The sequence below is a fragment of the Leuresthes tenuis genome, unplaced genomic scaffold (genome assembly GCF_036924035.1).
Source record: "Leuresthes tenuis unplaced genomic scaffold, fLeuTen1.0.hap1 SCAF_1, whole genome shotgun sequence".
NCBI classification, from domain to species: domain Eukaryota; kingdom Metazoa; phylum Chordata; class Actinopteri; order Atheriniformes; family Atherinopsidae; genus Leuresthes; species Leuresthes tenuis.
Window position 1 is genome coordinate 2,288,131 of NW_027325355.1, and position 18,423 is coordinate 2,306,553.

General features: G+C 56.3%; 1 non-coding gene and 8 pseudogenes across 1 annotated transcript; all 9 read right to left on the reverse strand.

Annotated features, from left to right (window-relative positions):
• Positions 1-14,797: 14,797 nt before the first annotated feature.
• Positions 14,798-14,916, reverse strand: LOC140319653 (5S ribosomal RNA; annotated as a pseudogene).
• A 269-nt stretch (positions 14,917-15,185) lies between these two features.
• LOC140276475 (5S ribosomal RNA) lies at positions 15,186-15,304 on the reverse strand (annotated as a pseudogene).
• A 269-nt stretch (positions 15,305-15,573) lies between these two features.
• LOC140319697 (5S ribosomal RNA) lies at positions 15,574-15,692 on the reverse strand (annotated as a pseudogene).
• Positions 15,693-15,964: 272 nt separating this feature from the next.
• On the reverse strand, positions 15,965-16,083 carry LOC140280384 (5S ribosomal RNA; annotated as a pseudogene).
• A 562-nt stretch (positions 16,084-16,645) lies between these two features.
• On the reverse strand, positions 16,646-16,764 carry LOC140294090 (5S ribosomal RNA; annotated as a pseudogene).
• Positions 16,765-17,036: 272 nt separating this feature from the next.
• On the reverse strand, positions 17,037-17,155 carry LOC140300017 (5S ribosomal RNA; annotated as a pseudogene).
• Positions 17,156-17,424: 269 nt separating this feature from the next.
• Positions 17,425-17,543, reverse strand: LOC140296266 (5S ribosomal RNA; annotated as a pseudogene).
• A 269-nt stretch (positions 17,544-17,812) lies between these two features.
• LOC140295234 (5S ribosomal RNA) lies at positions 17,813-17,931 on the reverse strand (annotated as a pseudogene).
• A 272-nt stretch (positions 17,932-18,203) lies between these two features.
• LOC140297719 (5S ribosomal RNA) lies at positions 18,204-18,322 on the reverse strand. The gene has a single exon (XR_011913430.1). It is a non-coding gene; the product is annotated as a 5S ribosomal RNA (ribosomal RNA).
• Positions 18,323-18,423: the final 101 nt, after the last annotated feature.

Below are 18,423 nucleotides of genomic sequence, written 5' to 3' on the forward strand. Positions count from 1 at the left end.
GACCTGGGTCTGGGACTTGCTGTCGCCTGGCCTGCCTGTGCTTCTCCCAATGGGGGGGCGGCGTTGCCTCTCCCCACTCCTCGCGACTTCACCCACGTGTGGGCACGTCTTGACTGCCAGGGCTCTTGGCCAGGGGCACTGAGGCAGGCGCTGACCCACTGCATGGCTGTCTGGGGCGCTTGGCCCTCCCGGGTATTGGGTGGGGCCTCTGCCGGGGGGTTTTGGGGCGCTCGGGCTCCTGGGGCCGGGTCCGGTGCACGGCCCATGTCTGGGCGGCTGGGGCCTGGTGGGGTCGGTGGGCTGTTGCCCCTGGCTCCCGGGCGCCTCTGCCCTATGCTTATGGGGGCTCTGTCCGGGGGCTTCCACTGCTGTCTTCTGGGTGGATGCGTGGTTGTCCCTGCGGTGGGTATCCTGGGTTCTGTGCTCCGTGGGGGCTGCTGGTGGCCTGGGTCTTGTGGGCCTCTCTGCCTGTTTCTGATTGCTTGGGGGGGCTGTGGATTGTGGCCGTGTACACTTATACACTCATAAGTAAGAACGGTTATCATGTAGGTCCTGTGCCATGGGTGTTGCATGTTCTCACACACACACACACACACACACAATACACATTCATTAGTCCAGTAGCAGTTGATGTATTACCATGTCGCCTCAGGTCATCTATATGCACAGTTGTGTTGTATGCGATTGCCACTACTTGTGCTTGTTTTTGTTTGTTTGTGTGTTTGTTTTTTCTCTGCTTGTTTGCATGGTCCTCGCAGTGTTATGTATCGCAAAGAAAACTATTCTCATGACCTGGAAAGCGAAAAACAGTCTGTGTATTAAGCAGTTTAGAAATGTTATTTTAGATTATATTAGCATGGAAACAATGTCTGCCTCCTCAAAACATCAATTGGCTGAATTTCATTCTCTCTGGTCCCCGCTGATTAGCTTTATCACATAGTGGTGGTGGTGGGTTGCTGTCCCGTCGCTCTGGGCGGTTGGGTGTGTGCTGGGGGGGGCTGTGTGGCTTTGGGCGTCTGGTGGTCTCTCGGGTCGTGGGGACCGGGTTGGTCATTGCTGGGGGGGACTGTGTGTCGGGCTTGGAGGGCAGTTTTGGGGGCTTGCGGGTGGGGCTGTCTTGCTGTGTGGGGCGGGGTCCCTTAGGGGCCTTGGGGTGGTGGCTGCTGGCTCTGTACCGGGTGGCCGGGCCGCTCTGGCGTGGGTGGTAGTGCTGGGCCTGGGACCTGGTGGCTGGGCGCTGCCTTGCGCCCGGGGGGGCTGGGTTGCCCTGGACATGCCACAGTATGGGTGGGTTAGTGCAGGTCCTGGTGCCAGGCTTGTTGCTCTGGGACCTCCAGGGTGTCCGCAGGTGGTTGTTTTCTTTAGGGTGTTGGGGCGTGCGGTGGGGGGGTTGCTTTTCCCCTGATGGGGGGGGGCCAGGGTGATGGTGGGTCTCAGGCCCGGGCTGCTGCGTCTGGTGTGACCGGGTGGTTTGTTTGTTGTTGTTTGTGTGTTTGTTTGTAGAGGTCCTCCGGGGTGGGGTGGGGTTGGGTTGAGTGGGGTGGGGCGGGGTGGGTACCTTCTGGGGGTACAGTAGCTACCGGAATATGGTCGCTGCAAGCCCCGAGCCTGGTGGACATCAGGCCCTCCTGCCCTGTGCTGGGTCCCAGGTAGCGGGGGTGCCTATTGCTGCCAGTCCCTGGCTGCCCTCTCCGGGGGAGAGTAGCTCTCCCGGTGTATATCCCCATACCCTCTCCCTTTTGGCTCCTGTACACAGCACACACTCACACATGAAGGGTTTTGGGGGGCGTGTGTGTTCTGTGGGGTGTAGTGGATGGGGCCACGTAAGTGGTCCCCTTGGCTGCACTCTGCAGTTCCCCGCCCCTGTTTTAATTACACCTTAGACATCACTACTTATCAAACACACACACACACATTAGGTCTTGGGGGGTGGTTGCACTGAGTGGCATCTGGTGGACGGGGCTCTTTGGGTATGTAGGCTGCCCAGAGGGCCGCGCTCCCAGTTCTACAAGGTTGGCTGCCCCTCAATTTTAATCGCTCACTATTAGAAAATATTGAAGAGCCAGAAGGGTGAGGGGAGGGGTCTTCTCACACCCCTGCTTCCTGGTTGCTGCTCGGGAAGGAGTGGCCAGCAGGAATTAATTATTCTGCTGGTTCAGGGTCTGTGGTGGCTGGGGGGCTGCTGGCCCCATGGTGTGCCCACTGTGCTAGACCCCAGCGGAGTCAAGGGAGGGATGATGTGTGGATGTATGGGACGTGAAAGTGTGTGTGGTGATGATTGGGCCTGGGTCTGGGTCTTGCTGTCGCCTGGCCTGCCTGTGCTTCTCCCATTGGGGGGGCGGCGTTGCCTCTCCCCACTCCTCGCGACTTCACCCACCTGTGGGCACGTCTTGACTGCCAGGGCTCTTGGCCAGGGGCACTGAGGCAGGCGCTGACCCACTGCATGGCTGTCTGGGGCGCTTGGCCCTCCCGGGTATTGGGTGGGGCCTCTGCCGGGGGGTTTTGGGGCGCTCGGGCTCCTGGGGCCGGGTCCGGTGCACGGCCCATGTCTGGGCTGCTGGGGCCTGGTGGGGTCGGTGGGCTGTTGCCCCTGGCTCCCGGGCGCCTCTGCCCTATGCTTATGGGGGCTCTGTCCGGGGGCTTCCACTGCTGTCTTCTGGGTGGATGCGTGGTTGTCCCTGCGGTGGGTATCCTGGGTTCTGTGCTCCGTGGGGGCTGCTGGTGGCCTGGGTCTTGTGGGCCTCTCTGCCTGTTTCTGATTGCTTGGGGGGGCTGTGGATTGTGGCCGTGTACACTTATACACTCATAAGTAAGAACGGTTATCATGTAGGTCCTGTGCCATGGGTGTTGCATGTTCTCACACACACACACACAATACACATTCATTAGTCCAGTAGCAGTTGATGTATTACCATGTCGCCTCAGGTCATCTATATGCACAGTTGTGTTGTATGCGATTGCCACTACTTGTGCTTGTTTTTGTTTGTTTGTGTGTTTGTTTTTTCTCTGCTTGTTTGCATGGTCCTCGCAGTGTTATGTATCGCAAAGAAAACTATTCTCATGACCTGGAAAGCGAAAAACAGTCTGTGTATTAAGCAGTTTAGAAATGTTATTTTAGATTATATTAGCATGGAAACAATGTCTGCCTCCTCAAAACATCAATTGGCTGAATTTCATTCTCTCTGGTCCCCGCTGATTAGCTTTATCACATAGTGGTGGTGGTGGGTTGCTGTCCCGTCGCTCTGGGCGGTTGGGTGTGTGCTGGGGGGGGCTGTGTGGCTTTGGGCGTCTGGTGGTCTCTCGGGTCGTGGGGACCGGGTTGGTCATTGCTGGGGGGGACTGTGTGTCGGGCTTGGAGGGCAGTTTTGGGGGCTTGCGGGTGGGGATGTCTTGCTGTGTGGGGCGGGGTCCCTTAGGGGCCTTGGGGTGGTGGCTGCTGGCTCTGTACCGGGTGGCTGGGCCGCTCTGGCGTGGGTGGTGGTGCTGGGCCTGGGCCCTGGTGGCTGGGCGCTGCCTTGCGCCCGGGGGGGCTGGGTTGCCCTGGACATGCCACAGTATGGGTGGGTTGGTGCAGGTCCTGGTGCCAGGCTTGTTGCTCTGGGACCTCCAGGGTATCCGCAGGTGGTTGTTTTCTTTAGGGTGGGGGGGTGCTTTTCCTCTGTTGAGGGGGGGGCCTGGGTGATGGTGGGTCTCAGGCCCGGGCTGCTGCGTCTGGTGTGACCGGGTGGTTTGTTTGTTTTTTTGTAGAGGTCCTCCGGGGTGGGATGGGGTTGGGTTGAGTGGGGTTGGGCGGGGTGGGTACCTTCTGGGGGTACAGTAGCTCCCGGAATATGGTCGCTGCAAGCCCCGAGCCTGGTGGACATCAGGCCCTCCTGCCCTGTGCTGGGTCCCAGGTAGCGGGGGTGCCTATTGCTGCCATTCCCTGGCTGCCCTCTCCGGGGGAGAGTAGCTCTCCCGGTGTATATCCCCATACCCTCTCCCTTTTGGCTCCTGTACACAGCACACACTCACCCATGAAAGGTTTTGGGGGGCGTGTGTGTTCTGTGGGGTGTAGTGGATGGGGCCACGTAGGTGGTCCCCTTGGCTGCACTCTGCAGTTCCCCGCCCCTGTTTTAATTACACCTTAGACATCACTACTTATCAAACACACACACACACGTTAGGTCTTGGGGGGTGGTTGCACTGAGTGGCATCTGGTGGACGGGGCTCTTTGGGTATGTAGGCTGCCCAGAGGGCCGCGCTCCCAGTTCTACAAGGTTGGCTGCCCCTCAATTTTAATCGCTCACTATTAGAAAATATTGAAGAGCCAGAAGGGTGAGGGGAGGGGTCTTCTCACACCCCTGCTTCCTGGTTGCTGCTCGGGAAGGAGTGGCCAGCAGGAATTAATTATTCTGCTGGTTCAGGGTCTGTGGTGGCTGGGGGGCTGCTGGCCCCATGGTGTGCCCACTGTGCTAGACCCCAGCGGAGTCAAGGGAGGGATGATGTGTGGATGTATGGGACGTGAAAGTGTGTGTGGTGATGATTGGGCCTGGGTCTGGGTCTTGCTGTCGCCTGGCCTGCCTGTGCTTCTCCCATTGGGGGGGCGGCGTTGCCTCTCCCCACTCCTCGCGACTTCACCCACCTGTGGGCACGTCTTGACTGCCAGGGCTCTTGGCCAGGGGCACTGAGGCAGGCGCTGACCCACTGCATGGCTGTCTGGGGCGCTTGGCACTCCCGGGTATTGGGTGGGGCCTCTGCCGGGGGGTTTTGGGGCGCTCGGGCTCCTGGGGCCGGGTCCGGTGCACGGCCCATGTCTGGGCTGCTGGGGCCTGGTGGGGTCGGTGGGCTGTTGCCCCTGGCTCCCGGGCGCCTCTGCCCTATGCTTATGGGGGCTCTGTCCGGGGGCTTCCACTGCTGTCTTCTGGGTGGATGCGTGGTTGTCCCTGCGGTGGGTATCCTGGGTTCTGTGCTCCGTGGGGGCTGCTGGTGGCCTGGGTCTTGTGGGCCTCTCTGCCTGTTTCTGATTGCTTGGGGGGGCTGTGGATTGTGGCCGTGTACACTTATACACTCATAAGTAAGAACGGTTATCATGTAGGTCCTGTGCCATGGGTGTTGCATGTTCTCACACACACACACACAATACACATTCATTAGTCCAGTAGCAGTTGATGTATTACCATGTCGCCTCAGGTCATCTATATGCACAGTTGTGTTGTATGCGATTGCCACTACTTGTGCTTGTTTTTGTTTGTTTGTGTGTTTGTTTTTTCTCTGCTTGTTTGCATGGTCCTCGCAGTGTTATGTATCGCAAAGAAAACTATTCTCATGACCTGGAAAGCGAAAAACAGTCTGTGTATTAAGCAGTTTAGAAATGTTATTTTAGATTATATTAGCATGGAAACAATGTCTGCCTCCTCAAAACATCAATTGGCTGAATTTCATTCTCTCTGGTCCCCGCTGATTAGCTTTATCACATAGTGGTGGTGGTGGGTTGCTGTCCCGTCGCTCTGGGCGGTTGGGTGTGTGCTGGGGGGGGCTGTGTGGCTTTGGGCGTCTGGTGGTCTCTCGGGTCGTGGGGACCGGGTTGGTCATTGCTGGGGGGGACTGTGTGTCGGGCTTGGAGGGCAGTTTTGGGGGCTTGCGGGTGGGGATGTCTTGCTGTGTGGGGCGGGGTCCCTTAGGGGCCTTGGGGTGGTGGCTGCTGGCTCTGTACCGGGTAGCTGGGCCGCTCTGGCGTGGGTGGTGGTGCTGGGCCTGGGCCCTGGTGGCTGGGCGCTGCCTTGCGCCCGGGGGGGCTGGGTTGCCCTGGACATGCCACAGTATGGGTGGGTTGGTGCAGGTCCTGGTGCCAGGCTTGTTGCTCTGGGACCTCCAGGGTATCCGCAGGTGGTTGTTTTCTTTAGGGTGTTGGGGCATGCGGTGGGGGGGTGCTTTTCCTCTGTTGAGGGGGGGGCCTGGGTGATGGTGGGTCTCAGGCCCGGGCTGCTGCGTCTGGTGTGACCGGGTGGTTTGTTTGTTTTTTTGTAGAGGTCCTCCGGGGTGGGATGGGGTTGGGTTGAGTGGGGTTGGGCGGGGTGGGTACCTTCTGGGGGTACAGTAGCTCCCGGAATATGGTCACTGCAAGCCCCGAGCCTGGTGGACATCAGGCCCTCCTGCCCTGTGCTGGGTCCCAGGTAGCGGGGGTGCCTATTGCTGCCAGTCCCTGGCTGCCCTCTCCGGGGGAGAGTAGCTCTCCCGGTGTATATCCCCATACCCTCTCCCTTTTGGCTCCTGTACACAGCACACACTCACCCATGAAGGGTTTTGGGGGGCGTGTGTGTTCTGTGGGGTGTAGTGGATGGGGCCACGTAGGTGGTCCCCTTGGCTGCACTCTGCAGTTCCCCGCCCCTGTTTTAATTACACCTTAGACATCACTACTTATCAAACACACACACACACATTAGGTCTTGGGGGGTGGTTGCACTGAGTGGCATCTGGTGGACGGGGCTCTTTGGGTATGTAGGCTGCCCAGAGGGCCGCGCTCCCAGTTCTACAAGGTTGGCTGCCCCTCAATTTTAATCGCTCACTATTAGAAAATATTGAAGAGCCAGAAGGGTGAGGGGAGGGGTCTTCTCACACCCCTGCTTCCTGGTTGCTGCTCGGGAAGGAGTGGCCAGCAGGAATTAATTATTCTGCTGGTTCAGGGTCTGTGGTGGCTGGGGGGCTGCTGGCCCCATGGTGTGCCCACTGTGCTAGACCCCAGCGGAGTCAAGGGAGGGATGACGTGTGGATGTATGGGACGTGAAAGTGTGTGTGGTGATGATTGGGCCTGGGTCTGGGACTTGCTGTCGCCTGGCCTGCCTGTGCTTCTCCCAATGGGGGGGCGGCGTTGCCTCTCCCCACTCCTCGCGACTTCACCCACCTGTGGGCACGTCTTGACTGCCAGGGCTCTTGGCCAGGGGCACTGAGGCAGGCGCTGACCCACTGCATGGCTGTCTGGGGCGCTTGGCCCTCCCGGGTATTGGGTGGGGCCTCTGCCGGGGGGTTTTGGGGCGCTCGGGCTCCTGGGGCCGGGTCCGGTGCACGGCCCATGTCTGGGCTGCTGGGGCCTGGTGGGGTCGGTGGGCTGTTGCCCCTGGCTCCCGGGCGCCTCTGCCCTATGCTTATGGGGGCTCTGTCCGGGGGCTTCCACTGCTGTCTTCTGGGTGGATGCGTGGTTGTCCCTGCGGTGGGTATCCTGGGTTCTGTGCTCCGTGGGGGCTGCTGGTGGCCTGGGTCTTGTGGGCCTCTCTGCCTGTTTCTGATTGCTTGGGGGGGCTGTGGATTGTGGCCGTGTACACTTATACACTCATAAGTAAGAACGGTTATCATGTAGGTCCTGTGCCATGGGTGTTGCATGTTCTCACACACACACACACAATACACATTCATTAGTCCAGTAGCAGTTGATGTATTACCATGTCGCCTCAGGTCATCTATATGCACAGTTGTGTTGTATGCGATTGCCACTACTTGTGTTTGTTTTTGTTTGTTTGTGTGTTTGTTTTTTCTCTGCTTGTTTGCATGGTCCTCGCAGTGTTATGTATCGCAAAGAAAACTATTCTCATGACCTGGAAAGCGAAAAACAGTCTGTGTATTAAGCAGTTTAGAAATGTTATTTTAGATTATATTAGCATGGAAACAATGTCTGCCTCCTCAAAACATCAATTGGCTGAATTTCATTCTCTCTGGTCCCCGCTGATTAGCTTTATCACATAGTGGTGGTGGTGGGTTGCTGTCCCGTCGCTCTGGGCGGTTGGGTGTGTGCTGGGGGGGGCTGTGTGGCTTTGGGCGTCTGGTGGTCTCTCGGGTCGTGGGGACCGGGTTGGTCATTGCTGGGGGGGACTGTGTGTCGGGCTTGGAGGGCAGTTTTGGGGGCTTGCGGGTGGGGATGTCTTGCTGTGTGGGGCGGGGTCCCTTAGGGGCCTTGGGGTGGTGGCTGCTGGCTCTGTACCGGGTGGCTGGGCCGCTCTGGCGTGGGTGGTGGTGCTGGGCCTGGGCCCTGGTGGCTGGGCGCTGCCTTGCGCCCGGGGGGGCTGGGTTGCCCTGGACATGCCACAGTATGGGTGGGTTGGTGCAGGTCCTGGTGCCAGGCTTGTTGCTCTGGGACCTCCAGGGTATCCGCAGGTGGTTGTTTTCTTTAGGGTGTTGGGGCGTGCGGTGGGGGGGTGCTTTTCCTCTGTTGAGGGGGGGGCCTGGGTGATGGTGGGTCTCAGGCCCGGGCTGCTGCGTCTGGTGTGACCGGGTGGTTTGTTTGTTTTTTTGTAGAGGTCCTCCGGGGTGGGATGGGGTTGGGTTGAGTGGGGTTGGGCGGGGTGGGTACCTTCTGGGGGTACAGTAGCTCCCGGAATATGGTCGCTGCAAGCCCCGAGCCTGGTGGACATCAGGCCCTCCTGCCCTGTGCTGGGTCCCAGGTAACGGGGGTGCCTATTGCAGCCAGGCCCTGGCAGCCCTCTCCGGGGGAGAGTAGCCCCCCCGGTGTATATCCCCATACCCTCTCCCTTTTGGCTCCTGTACACAGCACACACTCACACATGAAGGGTTTTGGGGGGCGTGTGTGTTCTGTGGGGTGTAGTGGATGGGGCCACGTAGGTGGTCCCCTTGGCTGCACTCTGCAGTTCCCCGCCCCTGTTTTAATTACACCTTAGACATCACTACTTATCAAACACACAAAAACACATTAGGTCTTGGGGGGTGGTTGCACTGAGTGGCATCTGGTGGACGGGGCTCTTTGGGTATGTAGGCTGCCCAGAGGGCCGCGCTCCCAGTTCTACAAGGTTGGCTGCCCCTCAATTTTAATCGCTCACTATTAGAAAATATTGAAGAGCCAGAAGGGTGAGGGGAGGGGTCTTCTCACACCCCTGCTTCCTGGTTGCTGCTCGGGAAGGAGTGGCCAGGAGGAATTAATTATTCTGCTGGTTCAGGGTCTGTGGTGGCTGGGGGGCTGCTGGCCCCATGGTGTGCCCACTGTGCTAGACCCCAGCGGAGTCAAGGGAGGGATGACGTGTGGATGTATGGGACGTGAAAGTGTGTGTGGTGATGATTGGGCCTGGGTCTGGGACTTGCTGTCGCCTGGCCTGCCTGTGCTTCTCCCAATGGGGGGGCGGCGTTGCCTCTCCCCACTCCTCGCGACTTCACCCACCTGTGGGCACGTCTTGACTGCCAGGGCTCTTGGCCAGGGGCACTGAGGCAGGCGCTGACCCACTGCATGGCTGTCTGGGGCGCTTGGCCCTCACGGGTATTGGGTGGGGCCTCTGCCGGGGGGTTTTGGGGCGCTCGGGCTCCTGGGGCCGGGTCCGGTGCACGGCCCATGTCTGGGCGGCTGGGGCCTGGTGGGGTCGGTGGGCTGTTGCCCCTGGCTCCCGGGCGCCTCTGCCCTATGCTTATGGGGGCTCTGTCCGGGGGCTTCCACTGCTGTCTTCTGGGTGGATGCGTGGTTGTCCCTGCGGTGGGTATCCTGGGTTCTGTGCTCCGTGGGGGCTGCTGGTGGCCTGAGTCTTGTGGGCCTCTCTGCCTGTTTCTGATTGCTTGGGGGGGGGCTGTGGATTGTGGCCGTGTACACTTATACACTCATAAGTAAGAACAGTTATCATGTAGGTCCTGTGCCATGGGTGTTGCATGTTCTCACACACACACACACACACACAATACACATTCATTAGTGCAGTAGCAGTTGATGTATTACCATGTCGCCTCAGGTCATCTATATGCACAGTTGTGTTGTATGCGATTGCCACTACTTGTGCTTGTTTTTGTTTGTTTGTGTGTTTGTTTTTTCTCTGCTTGTTTGCATGGTCCTCGCAGTGTTATGTATCGCAAAGAAAACTATTCTCATGACCTGGAAAGCGAAAAACAGTCTGTGTATTAAGCAGTTTAGAAATGTTATTTTAGATTATATTAGCATGGAAACAATGTCTGCCTCCTCAAAACATCAATTGGCTGAATTTCATTCTCTCTGGTCCCCGCTGATTAGCTTTATCACATAGTGGTGGTGGTGGGTTGCTGTCCCGTCGCTCTGGGCGGTTGGGTGTGTGCTGGGGGGGGCTGTGTGGCTTTGGGCGTCTGGTGGTCTCTCGGGTCGTGGGGACCGGGTTGGTCATTGCTGGGGGGGACTGTGTGTCGGGCTTGGAGGGCAGTTTTGGGGGCTTGCGGGTGGGGCTGTCTTGCTGTGTGGGGCGGGGTCCCTTAGGGGCCTTGGGGTGGTGGCTGCTGGCTCTGTACCGGGTGGCCGGGCCGCTCTGGCGTGGGTAGTAGTGCTGGGCCTGGGACCTGGTGGCTGGGCGCTGCCTTGCGCCCGGGGGGGCTGGGTTGCCCTGGACATGCCACAGTATGGGTGGGTTAGTGCAGGTCCTGGTGCCAGGCTTGTTGCTCTGGGACCTCCAGGGTGTCCGCAGGTGGTTGTTTTCTTTAGGGTGTTGGGGCGTGCGGTGGGGGGGTTGCTTTTCCCCTGATGGGGGGGGGCCAGGGTGATGGTGGGTCTCAGGCCCGGGCTGCTGCGTCTGGTGTGACCGGGTGGTTTGTTTGTTGTTGTTTGTGTGTTTGTTTGTAGAGGTCCTCCGGGGTGGGGTGGGGTTGGGTTGAGTGGGGTGGGGCGGGGTGGGTACCTTCTGGGGGTACAGTAGCTCCCGGAATATGGTCGCTGCAAGCCCCGAGCCTGGTGGACATCAGGCCCTCCTGCCCTGTGCTGGGTCCCAGGTAGCGGGGGTGCCTATTGCAGCCAGGCCCTGGCTGCCCTCTCCGGGGGAGAGTAGCTCTCCCGGTGTATATCCCCATACCCTCTCCCTTTTGGCTCCTGTACACAGCACACACTCACACATGAAGGGTTTTGGGGGGCGTGTGTGTTCTGTGGGGTGTAGTGGATGGGGCCACGTAGGTGGTCCCCTTGGCTGCACTCTGCAGTTCCCCGCCCCTGTTTTAATTACACCTTAGACATCACTACTTATCAAACACACACACACACATTAGGTCTTGGGGGGTGGTTGCACTGAGTGGCATCTGGTGGACGGGGCTCTTTGGGTATGTAGGCTGCCCAGAGGGCCGCGCTCCCAGTTCTACAAGGTTGGCTGCCCCTCAATTTTAATCGCTCACTATTAGAAAATATTGAAGAGCCAGAAGGGTGAGGGGAGGGGTCTTCTCACACCCCTGCTTCCTGGTTGCTGCTCGGGAAGGAGTGGCCAGCAGGAATTAATTATTCTGCTGGTTCAGGGTCTGTGGTGGCTGGGGGGCTGCTGGCCCCATGGTGTGCCCACTGTGCTAGACCCCAGCGGAGTCAAGGGAGGGATGACGTGGTGATGTATGGGACGTGAAAGTGTGTGTGGTGATGATTGGGCCTGGGTCTGGGACTTGCTGTCGCCTGGCCTGCCTGTGCTTCTCCCAATGGGGGGGCGGCGTTGCCTCTCCCCACTCCTCGCGACTTCACCCACCTGTGGGCACGTCTTGACTGCCAGGGCTCTTGGCCAGGGGCACTGAGGCAGGCGCTGACCCACTGCATGGCTGTCTGGGGCGCTTGGCCCTCCCGGGTATTGGGTGGGGCCTCTGCCGGGGGGTTTTGGGGCGCTCGGGCTCCTGGGGCCGGGTCCGGTGCACGGCCCATGTCTGGGCTGCTGGGGCCTGGTGGGGTCGGTGGGCTGTTTCCCCTGGCTCCCGGGCGCCTCTGCCCTATGCTTATGGGGGCTCTGTCCGGGGGCTTCCACTGCTGTCTTCTGGGTGGATGCGTGGTTGTCCCTGCGGTGGGTATCCTGGGTTCTGTGCTCCGTGGGGGCTGCTGGTGGCCTGGGTCTTGTGGGCCTCTCTGCCTGTTTCTGATTGCTTGGGGGGGCTGTGGATTGTGGCCGTGTACACTTATACACTCATAAGTAAGAACGGTTATCATGTAGGTCCTGTGCCATGGGTGTTGCATGTTCTCACACACACACACACAATACACATTCATTAGTCCAGTAGCAGTTGATGTATTACCATGTCGCCTCAGGTCATCTATATGCACAGTTGTGTTGTATGCGATTGCCACTACTTGTGCTTGTTTTTGTTTGTTTGTGTGTTTGTTTTTTCTCTGCTTGTTTGCATGGTCCTCGCAGTGTTATGTATCGCAAAGAAAACTATTCTCATGACCTGGAAAGCGAAAAACAGTCTGTGTATTAAGCAGTTTAGAAATGTTATTTTAGATTATATTAGCATGGAAACAATGTCTGCCTCCTCAAAACATCAATTGGCTGAATTTCATTCTCTCTGGTCCCCGCTGATTAGCTTTATCACATAGTGGTGGTGGTGGGTTGCTGTCCCGTCGCTCTGGGCGGTTGGGTGTGTGCTGGGGGGGGCTGTGTGGCTTTGGGCGTCTGGTGGTCTCTCGGGTCGTGGGGACCGGGTTGGTCATTGCTGGGGGGGACTGTGTGTCGGGCTTGGAGGGCAGTTTTGGGGGCTTGCGGGTGGGGATGTCTTGCTGTGTGGGGCGGGGTCCCTTAGGGGCCTTGGGGTGGTGGCTGCTGGCTCTGTACCGGGTGGCTGGGCCGCTCTGGCGTGGGTGGTGGTGCTGGGCCTGGGCCCTGGTGGCTGGGCGCTGCCTTGCGCCCGGGGGGGCTGGGTTGCCCTGGACATGCCACAGTATGGGTGGGTTGGTGCAGGTCCTGGTGCCAGGCTTGTTGCTCTGGGACCTCCAGGGTATCCGCAGGTGGTTGTTTTCTTTAGGCTGTTGGGGCGTGCGGTGGGGGGGTGCTTTTCCTCTGTTGAGGGGGGGGCCTGGGTGATGGTGGGTCTCAGGCCCGGGCTGCTGCGTCTGGTGTGACCGGGTGGTTTGTTTGTTTTTTTGTAGAGGTCCTCCGGGGTGGGATGGGGTTGGGTTGAGTGGGGTTGGGCGGGGTGGGTACCTTCTGGGGGTACAGTAGCTCCCGGAATATGGTCGCTGCAAGCCCCGAGCCTGGTGGACATCAGGCCCTCCTGCCCTGTGCTGGGTCCCAGGTAGCGGGGGTGCCTATTGCAGCAAGGCCCTGGCAGCCCTCTCCGGGGGAGAGTAGCTCCCCCGGTGTATATCCCCATACCCTCTCCCTTTTGGCTCCTGTACACAGCACACACTCACACATGAAGGGTTTTGGGGGGCGTGTGTGTTCTGTGGGGTGTAGTGGATGGGACCACGTAGGTGGTCCCCTTGGCTGCACTCTGCAGTTCCCCGCCCCTGTTTTAATTACACCTTAGACATCACTACTTATCAAACACACACACACACATTAGGTCTTGGGGGGTGGTTGCACTGAGTGGCATCTGGTGGACGGGGCTCTTTGGGTATGTAGGCTGCCCAGAGGGCCGCGCTCCCAGTTCTACAAGGTTGGCTGCCCCTCAATTTTAATCGCTCACTATTAGAAAATATTGAAGAGCCAGAAGGGTGAGGGGAGGGGTCTTCTCACACCCCTACTTCCTGGTTGCTGCTCGGGAAGGAGTGGCCAGGAGGAATTAATTATTCTGCTGGTTCAGGGTCTGTGGTGGCTGGGGGGCTGCTGGCCCCATGGTGTGCCCACTGTGCTAGACCCCAGCGGAGTCAAGGGAGGGATGACGTGTGGATGTGTGGATGTATGGGACGTGAAAGTGTGTGTGGTGATGATTGGGCCTGGGTCTGGGACTTGCTGTCGCCTGGCCTGCCTGTGCTTCTCCCAATGGGGGGGCGGCGTTGCCTCTCCCCACTCCTCGCGACTTCACCCACCTGTGGGCACGTCTTGACTGCCAGGGCTCTTGGCCAGGGGCACTGGGGCAGGCGCTGACCCACTGCGTGGCTGTCTGGGGCGCTTGGCCCTCCCGGGTATTGGGTGGGGCCTCTGCCGGGGGGTTTTGGGGCGCTCGGGCTCCTGGGGCCGGGTCCGGTGCACGGCCCATGTCTGGGCGGCTGGGGCCTGGTGGGGTCGGTGGGCTGTTGCCCCTGGCTCCCGGGCGCCTCTGCCCTATGCTTATGGGGGCTCTGTCCGGGGGCTTCCACTGCTGTCTTCTGGGTGGATGCGTGGTTGTAAGTAAGAACGGTTATCATGTAGGTCCTGTGCCATGGGTGTTGCATGTTCTCACACACACACACACACACACACACACAATACACATTCATTAGTCCAGTAGCAGTTGATGTATTACCATGTCGCCTCAGGTCATCTATATGCACAGTTGTGTTGTATGCGATTGCCACTACTTGTGCTTGTTTTTGTTTGTTTGTGTGTTTGTTTTTTCTCTGCTTGTTTGCATGGTCCTCGCAGTGTTATGTATCGCAAAGAAAACTATTCTCATGAACTGGAAAGCGAAAAACAGTCTGTGTATTAACCTGTTTAGAAATGTTCTTTTAGATTATATTAGCATGGGAACAATGTCTGCCTCCTTAAAACATCAATTGGCTGAATTTCATTCTCTCTGGTCCCCGCTGATTAACTGTGTGGCTTCGGGCGTCTGGTGGTCTCTCGGGTCGTGGGGACCGGGTTGGTCATTGCTGGGGGGGACTGTGTGTCGGGCTTGGAGGGCAGTTTTGGGGGCTTGCAGGTGGGGCTGTCTTGCGGTGTGGGGCGGGGTCCCTTAGGGGCCTTGGGGTGGTGGCTGCTAAGTACTGGAATCATACACTTCCTCTATGTAACCAGATAATTGCAGAGAAAGGCTGATGTGTAGTGGGCATATCATCTTCTCTGATGTGATCATTCTCTCCAGCTGAAACTGAGACTCTCAGATCACTTCGTGTCTGCCAACAAAGCAGCAGCAGCTGAAGATGACCAACTTCCTCATGTGTCACAGGGTGATCAGACGTTGCAACAAAAGACATGCAGGTGGTCAAGAGAAGACAAAAAGCTTATAGCACCTGGTATTCCCAAGCGGTCTCCCATTTAAGTACTAACCAGGCCCAACACTGCTTGGCTTCTGAGATCAGACGAGGTCAGACATATTCAGGGTGGTTTGGCCGTAAGCAACAATCTCTGTGACAAATGTGCATTATATAGGTACTGGAATCATACGGTCCCTCTATGTAACCAGATAATTGCAGAAAAAAGATGACTTGTAGTGGGCACATCTTCTTCCCTGACGTGATTATTCTCTGCAGCTGAAACTGAGACTCTCAGATCACTTCGTGTCTGCCAACAAAGCAGCAGCAGCTGAAAATGACCACCTTTCTCATGTGTCACAGGGTGATCAGACGTTGCAACAAAAGACATGCAGGTGGTCGAGAGAAGAGAAAAAGCTTACAGCACCTGGTATTCCCAAGAGGTCTTCCATCCAAATACTAACCACGCCCAACCCTCCTTGGCTTCCGAGATCAGACGAGGTCGGGCATGTTCAGGGTGGTGTGGCCGTAAGCAACAATGTCTCTGACAAATGTGCATTATATAGGTACTGGAATCATACGGTTCCTCTATGCAACCAGATAATTGCCGAGAAAGGCTGATGTGTAGCGGGCATATCATCTTCTCTGATGTGATCATTCTCTGCAACTGAAACTGAGACTCTCAGATCACTTTGTGTCTGCCAACAAAGCAGCAGCAGCTGAAGATGACCACCTTCCTCATGTGTCACAGGGTGATCAGACATTGCAACAAAAGACATGCAGGTGGTCGAGAGAAGAGAAAAAGCTTACAGCACCTGGTATTCCCAAGAGGTCTTCCATCCAAGTACTAAGCACGCCCAACCCTCCTTGGCTTCCGAGATCAGACGAGGTCGGGTATGTTCAGGGTGGTGTGGCCGTAAGCAACCATAACTGTGACAAATGTGCATTATATAGGTACTGGAATCATACACTTCCTCTATGTAACCAGATAATTGCCGAGAAAGGCTGACTTGTAGTGGGCACATCTTCTTCCCTGATGTGATTATTCTCTGCAGCTGAAATTGAGACTCTCAGATCACTTCGTGTCTGCCAACAAAGAAGCAGCAGCAGCTGAAGATGACCAACTTCCTCATGTGTCACAGGGTGATCAGACGTTGCAACAAAAGACATGCAGGTGGTCGAGAGAAGACAAAAAGCTTACAGCTCCTGGTATTCCCAAGCGGTCTCCCATTTAAGTACTAACCAGGCCCAACCGTCCTTGGCTACCGAGATCAGACGAGGTCGGGCATGTTCAGGGTGGTGTGGCCGTAAGCAACAATGTCTGTGACAAATGTGCATTATATAGGTACTGGAATCATACGGTTCCTCTATGTAACCAGATAATTGCCGAGAAAGGCAGACTTGTAGTGGGCAAATCTTCTTCCCTCATGTGATCATTCTCTGCAACTGAAACTGAGACTCTCAGATCACTTCGTGTCTGCCAACAAAGCAGCAGTAGCTGAAGATGACCAAGAGGTCTTCCATCCAAGTACAAACCAGGCCGTACTGTGCTTGGCTTCCGAGATCAGACGAGGTCGGGCATGTTCAGGGTTGTGTGGCCGTAAGCAACAATGTCTCTGACAAATGTGCATTATATAGGTACTGAAATCATACAGTTCCTCTATGCAACCAGATAATTGCCGAGAAAGGCTGACTTGTAGTGGGCACATCTTCTTCTCTGATGTGATCATTCTCTGCAGCTGAAATTGAGACTCTCAGATCACTTCGTGTCTGCCAACAAAGAAGCAGCAGCTGAAGATGACCAACTTCCTCATGTGTCACAGGGTGATCAGGCGTTGCAACAAAAGACATGCAGGTGGTAGAGAGAAGAGAAAACGCTTACAGTACCTGGTATTCCCAAGAGGTCTTCCATCCAAGTACTAACCACGCCCAACCCTCCTTGGCTTCCAAGATCAGACGAGGTCGGGCATATTCAGGGTGGTGCGGCCGTAAGCAACAAAAGCTGTGACAAATGTGCATTATATAGGTACTGGAATCATACACTTCTTCTATGTAACCAGATAATTGCAGAGAAAGGCTGACTTGTAGTGGGCACATCTTCTTCCCTGATGTGATTATTCTCTGCAGCTGAAACTGAGACTCTCAGATCACTTCGTGTCTGCCAACAAAGAAGCAGCAGCTGCTGAAGATGACCAACTTCCTCATGTGTCACAGGATGATCAGACGTTGCAACAAAAGACATGCAGGTGGTAGAGAGAAGAGAAGAAGCTTACAGCACCTGGTATTCCCAAGCAGTCTCCCATCCAAGTACTAAGCAGGCTCAACCCTGCTTGGCTTCCGAGATCAGACGAGGTCGGGCATGTTCAGGGTGGTGTGGCCGTAAGCAACAATGTTTCTGACAAATGTGCATTATATAGGTAGTGGAATCATACGGTTCCTCTATGCAACCAGATAATTGCCGAGAAAGGCTGATGTGTAGCGGGCATATCATCTTCTCTGATGTGATCATTCTCTTCAGCTGAAACTGAGACTCTCAGATCACTTCGTGTCTGCCAACAAAGCAGCAGAAGCTGAAGATGACCAACTTCCTCATGTGTCACAGGGTGATCAGACGTTGCAACAAAAGACATGCAGGTGGTAGAGAGAAGAGAAAAAGCTTAAGGCACCTGGTATTCCCAAGCGGTCTACCATTCAAGTACTAACCAGGCCAAAACCTGCTTGGCTTCCGAGATCAGACGTGGTCAGGCATTTTCAGGGTGGTGTGGCCATAATTAACCATAACTTTGACAAATGTGCATTATAAAGGTACTGGAATCATACAGTTCCTCTATGCACCCAGATAATTGCAGAGAAAGGCTGATGTGTAGCGGGCATATCATCTTCTCTGATGTGATCATTCTCTGCAACTGAAACTGAGACTCTCAGATCACATTGTGTCAGCCAACAAAGCAGCAGCAGCTGAAGATGACCAACTTCCTCATGTGTCACAGGGTGATCAGACGTTGCAACAAAAGACATGCAGGTTGTAGAGAGAAGAGAAAACGCTTACGGCACCTGTTATTCCAAAGCAGTCTCCCATCCAAGTACTAAGGAGGCTCAACCCTGCTTGGCTTCCGAGATCAGACGAGGTCGGGCATGTTCAGGGTGGTGTGGCCGTAAGGAACAATTTCTGTGACAAATGTGCATTATATAGGTACTGGAATCATACGGTTCCTCTATGTAACCAGATAATTGCCGAGAAAGGCTGACTTGTTATGGGCACATCTTCTTCCCTGATGTGATTATTCTCTGCAGCTGAAATTGAGACTATCAGATCACTTCGTGTCTGCCAACAAAGAAGCAGCAGCAGCTGAAGATGACCAACTTCCTCATGTGTCACAGGAGGATCAGACGTTGCCACAAAAGACATTCAGGTGGTCCAGAGAAGAGATAAAGCTTACAGCACCTGGTATTCCCAAGCGGTCTCCCATTTAAGTACTAACCAAGCCCAACCCTCCTTGGCTTCCGAGATCAGACGAGATCGGGCATGTTCAGGGTGGTGTGGCCGTAAGCAACATGGTCTGTGACAAATGTGCATTATATAGGTACTGGAATCATACGGTTCCTCTATGTAACCAGATAATTGCCGAGAAAGGCTGACTTGTAGTGGGCAC